Consider the following 13,525-nt stretch of genomic DNA (forward strand, 5'->3'; position numbering starts at 1 on the left):
CTTGAACATCTCTCTTTGCTCCAGCAGTATCTGTTACGGCAGATTTCTGCTGTGCCATGCAGTCTTCTAACACATGAGATGAGACAGTCTTGATAACTCAGCTCTTCTCCATCTGAAGCATGGCCGCAGATGAAAACACATTCATTCATCCACTTTGGTATTCTGCTGATTTAAGCTCCGTTGTCCCGGCTGTACTGTAATAACACACCCAGTTTGTCCAGCGCCCGGCCAGTAAGCCTGATCTATTGTTGGACAGACGTCTCTCAGACTTGGACACCCTCACCCCAAGGATTTGACCTATATGATATACTTTAAAGGGTCCAACATGTTTTGATGAGAGAGGTGGATGGTTAATATTAATGTCCGAGCAGGTGTAGTAGGAGTGTAAAGGATTCTCCTTGGATTTGAAGGGTCGGTTTGAAACCATAAACTCTAGTGGGGGCGTATGAATCATGACATCATGAAATGTCACTGAAGAACACATCGCCAGCAAAACTGAGTTCCTATGTTTTCGTGTTATTTTAACATTCATACAAATGTTTTAATATTCTCAGCTTTTCAAGGAGATACCCTTTTCCATATATCTACATTTGGTTAGACAACAAGCTTGTTGCCTAATGAGATATGGCAGGCGTTTTTCAAGCAGCCCTGCCTGTAGTGACGAGTCAGGGCCTTACACCAGGCTAATGGTCCAGACTGTGAGACATGAGGCTGGATGTAAAATACATACTCATGTATAACATCATAATTGAAATACTCCTAGTAATTTGTTGTTTATGTCTGGTGGATGGATCGGGCCAGAAACCCAAGTGAATTGGAAATAGTGACAGCTCTTTAAATTTAAGAGGGTCACAGGGCATCTCACACATGGAGATAATCTACTCCTGAGCCATGAACCTTGTGCTGACAGTAACAGTGATGCTGGCCTTGGAATGATGAACTACTGTTTAGTCAGGTGTAAGTATTATTGTGGAGATTCAAAGTGCATCCAGTCCCTTCTCCTTCGCAGAACATCAAATACTGACATCTCTTTACGTCTGTATGCATGTCATGTAGGTGCACATGCTTCCCTAATTTGTATGAGACTGCAGAAAAATCTTTCAGTTGCACTTTGGTTAGGTTTAGGAAAAGATCATGGTCAGGGGCCAAAAAAAGGTTACTTACTGTATGTGATGGAAGTTAAAAAGGGCCTATTTGTTAGAAAGTTGTCTTGAGTTTCATTCCCAACTCTTCAAATAATGATGCTCAGGGGTGGTTACCATCCCGACCTACCATCCCAAAGTGTCAGGATTTGATCTCTCTTGCCATCTGAATATGTTGGACAAAAGCAGTGTTTGACTTATTGTAACTTATGTAAGTTAACAGTCCTATTAGTGCTCAAACATCCACTTCTCTTACAAATAGGACCTTTAAAGGAGCACTCTGTAGTTTTGGGGTTGAAATGTTAATAAGAAGAGAAAGATCTTCATTGACTGATTTAAATGAACAAACCCTTTGTTTTCATGACTGAATGAACAGAATAAGCAAAGCAAATATCCACATGCTCTGAATACCACGAGATCTCACCTGAAAAGCCTAAACCCAAAGCATTTAACTCTGTCAGTGCAGCCTGTGAGGACGCTTTTAAAACACTGCTAAAAAACACAAACATTATTCCCTGGTCATCCAAAGGTCTTCTTTTAAATCCAATGTATATGAACTGAGATGCTACAAACTTGCACAAATGAAGTTGTGGTGTCAGTGTGTCTGCGCCTCCACCCACAGGAAGTGAAGTTTTTCATTTAAACTCATGATTAAACATCTCCTAAACAGCAGTCACTACGTGTACATGATGTAGAAAAAGTTGGACTATTGTGTTACTCCCAGATAATGCGGTTGGAAAGGGTTAGGCTATACATGAACGAGTCGATTTACTCTTTGATGTATAGTCAGTTGGACCTAAATGGCCTTGGCGTGTGCATGCACCACAGTCCTCGCACTGAGCATTGATCCGGAAGTCGTCAATGACATAAATCCGCAACAGAACGCAGAGAAAACCAAAGAAGAAGACAACTACGAAGGTATCAACATCTCGAGGGCTGGAGCAAGAAATTAGATTTTTTGGACCGATGAGGAGACATAGTTTATGTTGTCTCAGCTGAAGGAATGAAACATTTTCAATTATAAGGAAAACGCGAAATGGTGACCTTTTTAAAATACCAACGGCCGTGGTGTAGTCAAACAGACTTTCGTTAATATCGATTCTCCCCTGGTGCTTGTATACTGGGAAAATGGCAGTAATCCAATTAAATGACCTAATCGAGCTATGACCGTAGCTAGACATAAGTGTGCATGGAAACATACTGAGTGACTCATCAGTGTTGGATCTTTCTCTTGAAGTGTCCCTTTGGTGTCTCTGGTATAGAACAGTGCTGAAAAGCAGGGTTAGTTAATATGACCACGACTGTATGCAATTTAATGAAGTCACTTATACTAACTCCTGGTTGTCCAATAAATGAACGGACCTTGTGTGATGGGTTAAATGATTTGTTGGAGGATCTCTGGAGCATGTTGGTGAGATGAAGTTACATTATGGCATGCTGGGTGAATTGGTCGACCCAGCAGGGAGGGGATGGATGGAGATCAGTGAGCCCGAGCTGGGAGGGACACAGATGGGTGTGTAGTCTCTCTTATTAACATCTTCCTGCCTTACTGAAAAACACATTTACTTTATATGATGTTTTCTGAGGGTTTTCAGTACAATTTGGATCTTAACTATTGACATTATGTAGCCAACTTTACTTATCACAGTTCAATAGATACAGATGAGTATCTCTTTATGTTATAACATGTGTTTCAAACAGAATGTGCGACAACGCATATTTAATCATGTTATTATGGCTGTATATATGTATAACAGTGATTCGGAATCCAGTAAACATTTCCAGCAACACATAAAACATGTTTTGAGCTCTTTTGCTCTTCACCAAATGCTGAAGGAAATAGAGCCATTGTCTTGTTATCGGAAGGTTGCTGGGTCGATTCCCCTGGTCTGCATATAGAAGTGTCCTTGGGCAAGATACTGAACCCTAAAACTGCTCCTTATGTGCTGGACGGCACCTTGCATGGCAGCCACCACCATCAGTATATGAATGTATGAATTACTGTCGCTTTGGACAAAAACGTCTGATAAATACCCTAAATGTAAATTTAAATGTTTTGTGTCTGTCTGATATTTGATGCAGGACTCGTAGTGTACAGATGCTTTATCAGAGCTTTTTCTCTGGACACATTAAAGCTCCAAAACTAAAACAATGAGCTAAAAGACACTAAAAACATTCTGCAACACTGAGGGGTTTGATGATCATTTCTGTGAATTCCACATTACACACAGTCATTGAATACAGGGTTAATAATGTACAACGACATTAATTAGGACATAATTAAAAAGTCTGAAAAAATGAGATAGGCCTATTGTTGGCCTATCTCTCAGACTGGAGTTAAATACAAAGTATTAATGATATAAGTGATTGCGTTGTCTTTCTTAGCCCTATTATTCTACTTTGGTTTCCCTTTTAATTTCTTCACAGACACAAAAAACATGGTTTTAAGCCTCTGAAACAACAATTAAATATTTCAGCCAATTTCAAGCTATGACATGGGCTAAGTGAATTATTCAAGATCAACTCAAGATGTTGAATGGTTCATTAAATAACATGGAAAACAAGACATTTTGTTACATGCACAGTATTTAATCAGCTGCAGGCATAAGTAGCGTGGGATTGCGGGAATGGTTAGAAACAGTGTTGGAAACATTTGGGATAATGTAAGGACATAACTCAACACAGATCTAGTCAAATTTGAATATGGTAATGCAGAAAAGTTTCATATCATATCTTAAAACAACTCTGCACACCCAGTTATTAGCCTGACACACTAATATTGCACACACTGCAATCTCCACTACACTTTTAAACTGCTCCAAGAGTTTTGACAAAGTTTGGCAAAGTAACATGTTTATAATGAAGGGTGCGGCAGATTGTGAGACTTTGTGTGATTCGAGCAATGACTCCTTGTATGACACTGCATCAATAAAAATATTTGATTTGCATGTGTCTGAAATTTAGATCAGCTGGCTTAAGTCAGCCATTACTATTCTGTTCCACCGGCCTACACAGCAGCTCCAGCCAGTTCATCACACCATCTTTTATACAGTACAGAAGCACAGACCGGCAGTGTCTTCCTGTGTCACTATTACTGTTTGAGTCTTGGGATTGTTAAATGGACCTGAGCTTTGCCTGTAACATCCTGAATGGATCAGAGCTCTATTGAGTGTGAGCTTTGGTCCAGTGTATCTAGAAAATCACCCTCTTGGAGTTCATCTTAAAGAGTTTTACCTCACAGTGGGCCGCTGCTGCAGAGAGGTGTGAAAAGAACTCTTGTCCGGAAATCACATTATCTGCTTTACACAACAACACAGCAGTTGACACTGGCCTCTGCCAAGAGCTGAGTGGATTCTGATTTACTTTTCCCCCCTCTGCTCCAGTCAGAGGCCTGTCCACCTATTCAGACCCAGCTCACGTGGCTAATGAGCATGAAGGGTTAATGTTTCCCAGTCCATGGGAACCGCTGAGGCTTTAAGTTGGCCTTTCTTTACATTGACTGAAGCGCAAAGTCAAAATGACCAGCGTTGCAGAATTAAATGCATGTGGAGGGCTGTAAACAACTGGCTGTGAAGTTCATTTACTTAGCCAAGGTGCCGGGAACTAGCTAGAACTGAAATGAACCACCATTCACTGGAGTCTGCAGTGTAAAATACAACAGGACATGAAAGGATCTGTGCCACTTGACTTGTGATTCAGATTCCACGTTTTAACCAAACTCCATTCAAACTGTTTCCATATTTCCTCACCTCGTGCTGCTTGTATTGGCCCGTCTTGCTTTTAAAGTAAGGCAATAGGGAAAGATATTTGTTCACCTCGGCACAGAAACAGAGCAGAGAGCTTGTTAATATAAACCGTTTTCTCACTCCGTCACGTCTCACTCTTTAAGCTAAGTAATCTTCAAAGGTCTCTTTGGATTGCGAGGATGACCTTACTGAACACCATTTTAGGCTGCTGAGGTCTTTCAAAGGGTCCGTGAGGTGACAAATGATTCTGTGCTTTTTCCAGAAGACCCATAGCTCCTGTTCGCAGGACCCTTTGCCTGGACGTGATTCCATTACAGGCAGTGGGAGACACATTTTTCCATGCTAGGAATGGGAATTGTTTGACGTTTGGTGTTTTCAGAGGGTCAGTCCTTTCATTACAATGTCTTATTCTGACAAATAGAAGTATGTTGGGCAGTGAGCATGTAAACTTAAACAGACTGTCCTATACTGTACTGCTGTGTATCAGGTTCAGTGGCAGCTACATATGTCCTATTGATGTGTTTAGTAAAGTAAATAATGTCAGTGTAAAAGCTATATGTTTAGCCGTGGAGTGAATGATGCATTACACATAGAAGAAAATAAAGGTAACAGACAGATAAGCTGTGAAAGGATGCAGCATAGACCATTTTACCCAAAACTACAAAATAGGCAGCATTAGAAAACACGCTCAGTAAAGTACAGTAAAGGAAATCTATCTGTTTGGTAGAAGAGCGAGATGTAAATACAAGTTAAAATCGATATACAGTTTAATGCACTGATTTTAGACACAGCATTCGGTTGGTGTACAAATCTGAAGGTAGCCATCTTTGTTTTTCCAGACTGTACAGCAGGTCAGTGTAAGCCCCACTCCAAACGTGAGAATGGTGAGAAGGCACATTAAGCTGTTTGGCATCGGTTAAAAAACAAAACTAACTAATGCTATATTCACCCTTTAAGTGTCGCCAGTTTTTGGCTTATTATCGCCAGCTTCTTTAGAAAGGCAAAGTCTCGCCCCTTCTGGTGTGTGTCTGATGTGGACAGCAAAACAGTGTTAAAAAGGATTTTAAAAGTCTGTCTGTTTTGACAGCTGCAGTTATGCTAAAGGAGAGTTATTCAGTTCTGTTAGCTGCTAATATACAGAACCAGCTCGACACATTTTGTGGTTACACATGTTGGTGAGTGTTAAACAAGATTCTGTAGCCTTGTAGTCTGGTGCTTTGTAGTCTACACTCACCTTTTAGAGCCATTCTAGCAGGTACAGCTGGGCCTCGACCTGAATACTCTATCAAGATGCTAACATAGTCGCAATAAAAATGCTAACATGCTAATGCATATTATATTCACCACTGAGTTTAGCATGCTGGGATTTGCTTATGAACACAAAGAACAGCTAAAGCTGAATCTGATATAGACGTTGTGCTGGTGTTTCCTCATGATCCAAAGTTTTGGTCCAATTAAAGGCTGATCTGACAATAGTGTTAGATGAGTCTGGAGGATTCATTAAGTGGCGGTCCAAGAGCTCCTGCATTCCTTCTGATGGCTGTTGAAATTGGTGTAACAACCAACAGAGTTATGTTGCCGTCTCTATCGAGCCATAACCATAAACAGGAGAAGAATTAAGCTTTAGCAGTCTAGCTAACAACTAGCTAATAACTATCCACAACCTAACACTAACACACTGGTGGATTATGAACATTATGGTGAAGGCTTCTGACATAGTGCCCAGAAGAATGTCTGAAATGGCTAATTTTTGTGTATTTGGTGTCCACATGACACGTTAGGAGGTACATGTGTTGGCTCCATTGAGACCTGCAGTTAGCCATAACACCCTTTGATGCACAGAGAAGTTTGTGTATCTTCACAGTGGCAAATGTAAATGGGGTCAGAGGTCTCACAGCTAATGGTGGCTGGCATTAGGGCTCAGTCTCTCTGTGGCAGAATAGCTTCAGCAGAATAAATTACTTGGATACCCTGCCCGAGGCTATGCTCAAATATGATTTGTGATTTATCTCTTTGTTTATAAGAACCTTACATGATACAGCAAGGCTCGCAGATGGGGCTTCAAAGTCAACACAAACCACTTAAGGTCACTGCACTGGCGCCTGTGTCGTCAAATCTAAATCTTGGCTCAGGTCAGATAGGACTCTTTCCCTTGGAGGAAGAGAGACTGTGGTTTAAATCAATAATTCTCGAGGCTCAGGGCTGAGAATGCAGGGGTTAGCAGTCAAGTCAACTTAATCCGCAAGAATTTATTGGTGGTGTCGTTTCCCCGTACCAGTCTTGTTTTAAAGTGAAGGATTGATGGTCTTAAACTGGAGATGAGATACTGTAATATACAGTCAGACCACAGCCACATGTGCAATTTCAGCAGTGTGTGGATTTAATTATGTCTTATTACAGGATGCCATCAGGAGCACATCAGAATGATCTGAAATCTTCAGTGACAATATTGTAAAGCTCTGAACATACAGTTCACAACGAGACCAGGAACACATGAAAGGTGCTGATAAAAACTGAGTGCTGCAATCACTGCATGAAAAGTGGGATTTTCGTCCCCGTAAACACCCGGAAATCTCCCTAATTTTCGGCAGTTCACGACAATTTATAGCCTGCGAATGTCGCGTTTGTCTGTGCCACATACTGACGGAAACGAACCATGACGTCAGTGGAGCTCAATTTGCATATGAATAGCAGCGAAACCACGCCTGGCCAGAGAATGTGTGGCCTGGCTTGAATATCCTCACTCAGTATTGGATGAAACCACTACTCATAAATAAGCAAAATCACCCTAGCTCATTATAAATGTAAACCACAATAATAAAATCATTATATATATATTACATGATATCATCAAGGACATGAATGAATTTATTGAGAAAAGGAACATTTGCCAGGAAGGTGTTATTTATTCAAAGAAATAGCTTTATTAGCACAAACACAAACACACAGCATGTACAAAGCAAAATCTGCCCACACAACAAACAGGAAGCTCACAAGAGGCCCAAATCCTGCAGCACCGCGAAGTGTCTGTTTGCGGCCTCGGAGCTGCAGGTAACTGCCGGCCTTCTGTCTGAATTCGGTCCGTTTTGCAGACGTCTGTTGTGCGCTGCCCTGTACTTCGGAATCGCCTCTAATCTCGACTGCAGTGTGGCACAGAACTCGGTGAGCTCCCGGCTGCGACTTGCAGACGTGGCTCCGAGCTAACAGGAGGTCGCGGCCTTGTTATGAGGTGAGGTTAGTCTGTGAAAACAAAATGCTCGCAGCGATAATCCTCCGTGTCCCTCTGCGGCAGCGAAGCTCCGTCCGTCGGCGACACTCTTCGTAACAACCCGGCAAATCTCCTCCCGTCAGCACAGGCCTCCTCTCGTAAATGACCGTGCTGCTAGCCTAGCTCCTGCTAGCCTAGCTCCTGCTAGCTAGCTTGGCTCCTGCTAGCGAGCTTAGCCGAACTTGCTTCGTGTCCATTAAAACACAAACACTTCGACTGCGATGGAGAGTCCAACTCACACACTCACAGCACGTCGTCCGACAACAGTTCACAGTCTGTTAGTGATAAAACACGACACTGACGACACACACAGTCCACTGTCAGCGGCTCGACGCCATTAACTCTCCGCTCCTTCTTCCTCGTCACTCACGCTCCGGTCAACCCGGAAGTGTAAAAACTCTTACAGGTCATGAACTCTCACACGCAGTAAGAATTACTTTTCAACTGCTTTTAAAACATTCAGAACCCATGAAATTATATTTTAAAGTCACACATTTTAAACAGAAATTATTTATACATTTTAATATCTTATTTATTTCAAAATATTTAATGCAAATTTTTACTTCTTAACAACTTGCGTTTTATCTTTAACTTGATCCCAGGAGAGAAAAGAAAAAAAAAATAAAGAATCTTTTTTACATAACATTGGCCATTGCTAATGACATACACAGTAATTAAAGCTAGGGTCTACAATCCTGGAGAGCTAGTAAGATTTGAAAGTGGCACCTCCTCTAAGTTCCCCCCCCCCCTCCCCATCCCGTCAGTGCTCTGTCCAAAGCCACTCCCCCTCAAACTTGAACGTGCATCTGTTAGTGGGACTCAGCAGGAGAAGGAGATGCCGGAGCAAGACGCAGGCTGAATTTAGCACAGAGCAGACAGGAAGTCAAGCGCCAAAATAACAAACTACATCCGGTTACTTTTCAAAATAAAACACTCCGTGTTGACACTAGCACACATCGTGAAGCCAGCTGTCTACCGTACTGCGCCGTTGCGGACTCAGACCGCAACCGGTGGGGATTGCCGGAAGGCGGCGCAAAACCGGATCGGAGCCGCAACGCAGCGGACCGTATCCAGTGGAAACTGGGCCGACTCATTAGCCATTCTCATGGCTTAAAACAACACACGAAGAAGCTAATGTTAGCATTGGGCTAACATGAGCTACAAACGTAGCCAAGTTGGCAAACCTCACATATTTCATGAAAATAACAAATAGCCCTGAAACAAAACAAATAATTACTTGTCCAACAGAAAGAGAGCAACCTCTGCATCACTTTTCAAGCCCTTCACATGCCCCAGTTGTCTCCAAACGCCACACCGATGTTGACTCAGTCTGACTTCTTTCTTTATCCAGAGCCTTTTTCGTGGCAGCCTTTTCTGCCTCAGGCTTTCTTTTCCTTGCCTTTTTAGCGGGGTGAGCTGTTAAAAGTAACGCTGGCTGCATTTTCTCTGCCATTGTAACCAAATGAACGTCTTCTCCTGCAACTATTATTTCTGCAGAGGAGTGTGCTGAACATTTCCGGCATCAGTAAAATGTAACGTGTGCACGCGCGGAGGAGGGAGGGACAGAACGAGACATGAAGGCATCTGACCAATCCGTGCTATCCGGGCTGGATGATACGGTCAGCTTTTTCTCAGTCCTGCAGCTGCCACAGAGCTCCAATTATATTCGTTCCTTTTTCTGAATACATAATGTATTGACTACTCTCAGGATAGCAGGATCATTTCACCCAGTATAACAAAATGTGTTTCTGAACAACATTGCAGACCCTAGCTTTAATCAAGCATACTTTCATAAAATAAATCAATTCAAGCTAAAATGTAAGGGTCTATAATTAGGCTATACTGAGCCTGATCTATTTATACCAGAGATTTTCTTAAAATGAAGTTAATACCTTTCAGAAAAAGGTCACCTGGGGTAAAACTCCCCCTGCTACCCTGATTTGCATTTGTATAGCTCACAGCATTTTCATTTACATGTTAAAGCATCCCCTAGAATCAGGGGGAGGGGGGTCATGGGAGGACAACTGCCAAGCAAGGCCCACGTCAATTTCCGACAATTTATGTCAGTTTTCAGTGTTGCCTGCAAATAGCCGCGTGCAGCCGCAAACCTGAAATTCCACGACAATCTACAGTGCCGCATACTGACGAAAATCCCACTTTTCATGCAGTGAATTTTACTTGCACTTAAGGATATTTTCAGACCCTGTCAACTTCTCATATCATGAAGACCGTATGTAACACTGACTGCACTGTGCCTCAAAGCTAGGGTGGTATTTTAGCAGCATTTTCTGGTAGAAAGTCTCTTAACATCCCTCCAGCAATCAATGAATCGAATGTTCTGAGAAGAAAAAAAATCTGAATCTTCCACAGAGGAGTGGATATTGTGCTAAAACTATTGGTGAGCTAGTTGCACAAGAATGACAGAGGATGTGCAAGCACCAGTTTTGTGACGCTAACATGTTAGCTTGACATTGCTGAGTACTGACAGTAGCCATGTCGTTTCTTTACATTTCCTATGATAATGTAAGGGGTTTGCTTACATGTGAAGAAGAGATGAGGTTGTTGAACATGACAATGATGACAACGATCACAGTACACTCACAGTGCACAGCCCCAGAGCCTGTTGTCCAGCAGCTAACCAGTAGCACAAAGCACACCGCCCCGGAGCCAAAGAACAGCCAATTTGGAGTTAAATATTTTACCCTAAAGAGATGTGGATCCAAACACCTGCCCTCCTGCTCTACCTGCTGAGCCACAGCCATATGTCATCAAATCGTCCACACGCTTGTACAGGCAACCCAGAGAGATGTGGAAGGTCTCATTTTTTTAATTACATTTCTCACACATTTCTCCCCCTTAGTGTTGTAGCTGGTTATTGTAAATAATAATAATAATAAATAATATAAACATGTAACTGAACCGTACAGAAACTATGCTGTCAGAGTGTGTCAGTGTTCCTCCTGTCGGCTCTAATCTGCCTTCATGACAGGCTAAAGACACATCAGCCCCTCTGTATCCTTTTCCTCTCCCTTCTTCCTCCTCTTTGCTCCCCACAATGTAAAAAAAACCTAATGAGGATTAAATTGGGGTTTTTCCAGCGCCTACATAGATTTAAGTTGCCATGGAGACTTTGCAAAATAAGGGCCGGGCTTAGTTAACTGCTCTCCTAATGTTTCAGCAATCATCTTGGCTGTAATGAAAAGCAGCATGCTAGAAAAAAAACAAAAAAAACAGCTCTTTACAGTCAGGTCTTGCTAGTTTTTATAGCTTTAATGTCTGCAACAACAGTTTAACAAATGTGCTTAGACTCTTAAAATGTTGTGATATGTGTGTATACCATGAGGATAAAATTCCTTTTTAACATTTAACAGGCACTTGCAAAATAGACAGTTTTCTGCTGCACATTTGTGACAAAGTTGTATATGAGATGCAACACTGAATCCCAGTTGGTAAGCAAAGGTCAAGTAGCTGAAGAAGTGAGGGCAGCACCTTTGGGATCCCGCCTGCTGTCCTGCTGAAGACACCAACAATGAGCGCTTCACTTGCCCCAAAGAGACTTTGCACATTTTAAACGCTTCCTTGCTCTCACACAACAAAACCGCCTTTTGTTATCTGAAGGAGATGGAACCGGCGGATGGCAGGAATCCGCCGAAGATGCCAATAGGCTTTGATCCCACAGAGTGGCCTCTGCTCGGCTTTGGCTAACAGCCACAGCATGTTCAAACTGTGAATTGGACTTAGCTTAACCGGAGCGAGGAGGGAGAAGTGGGATAGGAGGAAAGTAGGAAAAGTTAGTAAGGAAGAAGGAAGGAAGAAGCAGAGCGAGAGCTATTCCTCAGCTGTAACAACTCTGACTGTTATTATTGTGTGAAGGCGAGGACTGAGACAGCTTGGTTTTCATCACAACACACTGTGTTTGCTTAACCAGTTTATACTAGAGCGGCTCGCCCCGGCCTGCACTGATGAGCCTCTCTGAAGGGAGGCCACGTTTCAGAGGACGGCCTCCCGAGTCACTCAGGCGAAAGAGAAGCAATCTGGAGGACATCTAACTCACACACACACACACACACACACACACATACGCACACAAAACATGACTGGCAGAAATAAAGTAATGAAATGTTTCCTCTTCCCGTCTATTGAGCATACTTGTGTGTCTGGCAGCACGTTGTCTAAGTCCTGAATTTCATGCAGGCTGGACACACTGGATGTGTGTGTCGCGCTGCTGCGTGGCGCTGCTTCTCACTTCTCATTTCAGCGTCCATGTTAACAGGTTAGACAGTTCACACTGGATACATGAGACGTGCTTCTCAAGCTCATCTAGAGAGTCGAAGTCTTGCCTATTTCTACCACGACACGCGGTTCTCTGCAAATATTAACCTGAAAACGACCTGTAGACAGTCCCATGGACGTCATGCCGGCATTTCACTACAGCTTTTTATGTCTGTATGTGTAGAATATGTCACAGACATGATGAGGATAAATATAGTTCATTCAGCGGGGTTAAGGAAAATCACGTCATTTATATTTATCAATAATTATCAAGCCACACTGCAGCATCAACGCAGCAGCAACGCAGTACACAGTTATCCAGTGTGTCCAGCCTGTTCCCGGCATCCCCTTCTCACACATCACAATCATCACATTCACAGCTAACAATGGCAGTGCTGCCACAAATTCTTCACTTCAGACAGATATCGACAGAAGTTTCTACATTTTAGACAGCAATCACCATTTTCACTGGCTTAAATGACAACTTTCAGTGGCAGCTTTTATCAGCTGTAGCTCGCAAGCTAATGAGGTGTACTTTACATTTAGCTGTAAATGGCTTTTTATAATGCGTAAAACTAATATAGCTACTTACGGCTGCTGTAATTGTTGTTTTAGCTGAATTCCTGCCCGTTTTTTCAGTTAGCAATCCCCTCGCCACATCACCACACTTGGAAGACCCTTCCTTTTTTGCATCTCGCATCTCTCTTTGCCTCTTTTGTTTCTTCAAGCACTTTTCATCACTTGCCCTGTTTGGTTTTATAAACCGTCACCTGGAGAGTTTTCCCTGGTGACACTTGGTTAGTTAGCCAGACATGCTAACAGTTTAGCATCAGGAAAAGGTTTTGGGAAAAGCAAGGAAAAAGTTTCAGTAAAAAGAAAAAAATAATTGGACAATTTCTGTTTAGGGGAGGTGGCTTATGCAGTTATCAATTACCCATCCCATCTGTCACAACAATATTTTGACTTCCATTTTTCCGCTTTGCCAAAAACTGACAGCATCTTAGTATGAATCCCTGGTTTTGATCTCAGCAGACCTCCTCTATCTAAATCACAGGGTTGAGTTGGATTACATAATGTTTTCATTTATTTCACCTGCA

This window comes from Sparus aurata, chromosome 2, assembly GCF_900880675.1.
Source record: "Sparus aurata chromosome 2, fSpaAur1.1, whole genome shotgun sequence".
In the NCBI taxonomy this organism is placed as follows: Eukaryota; Metazoa; Chordata; class Actinopteri; order Spariformes; family Sparidae; genus Sparus; species Sparus aurata.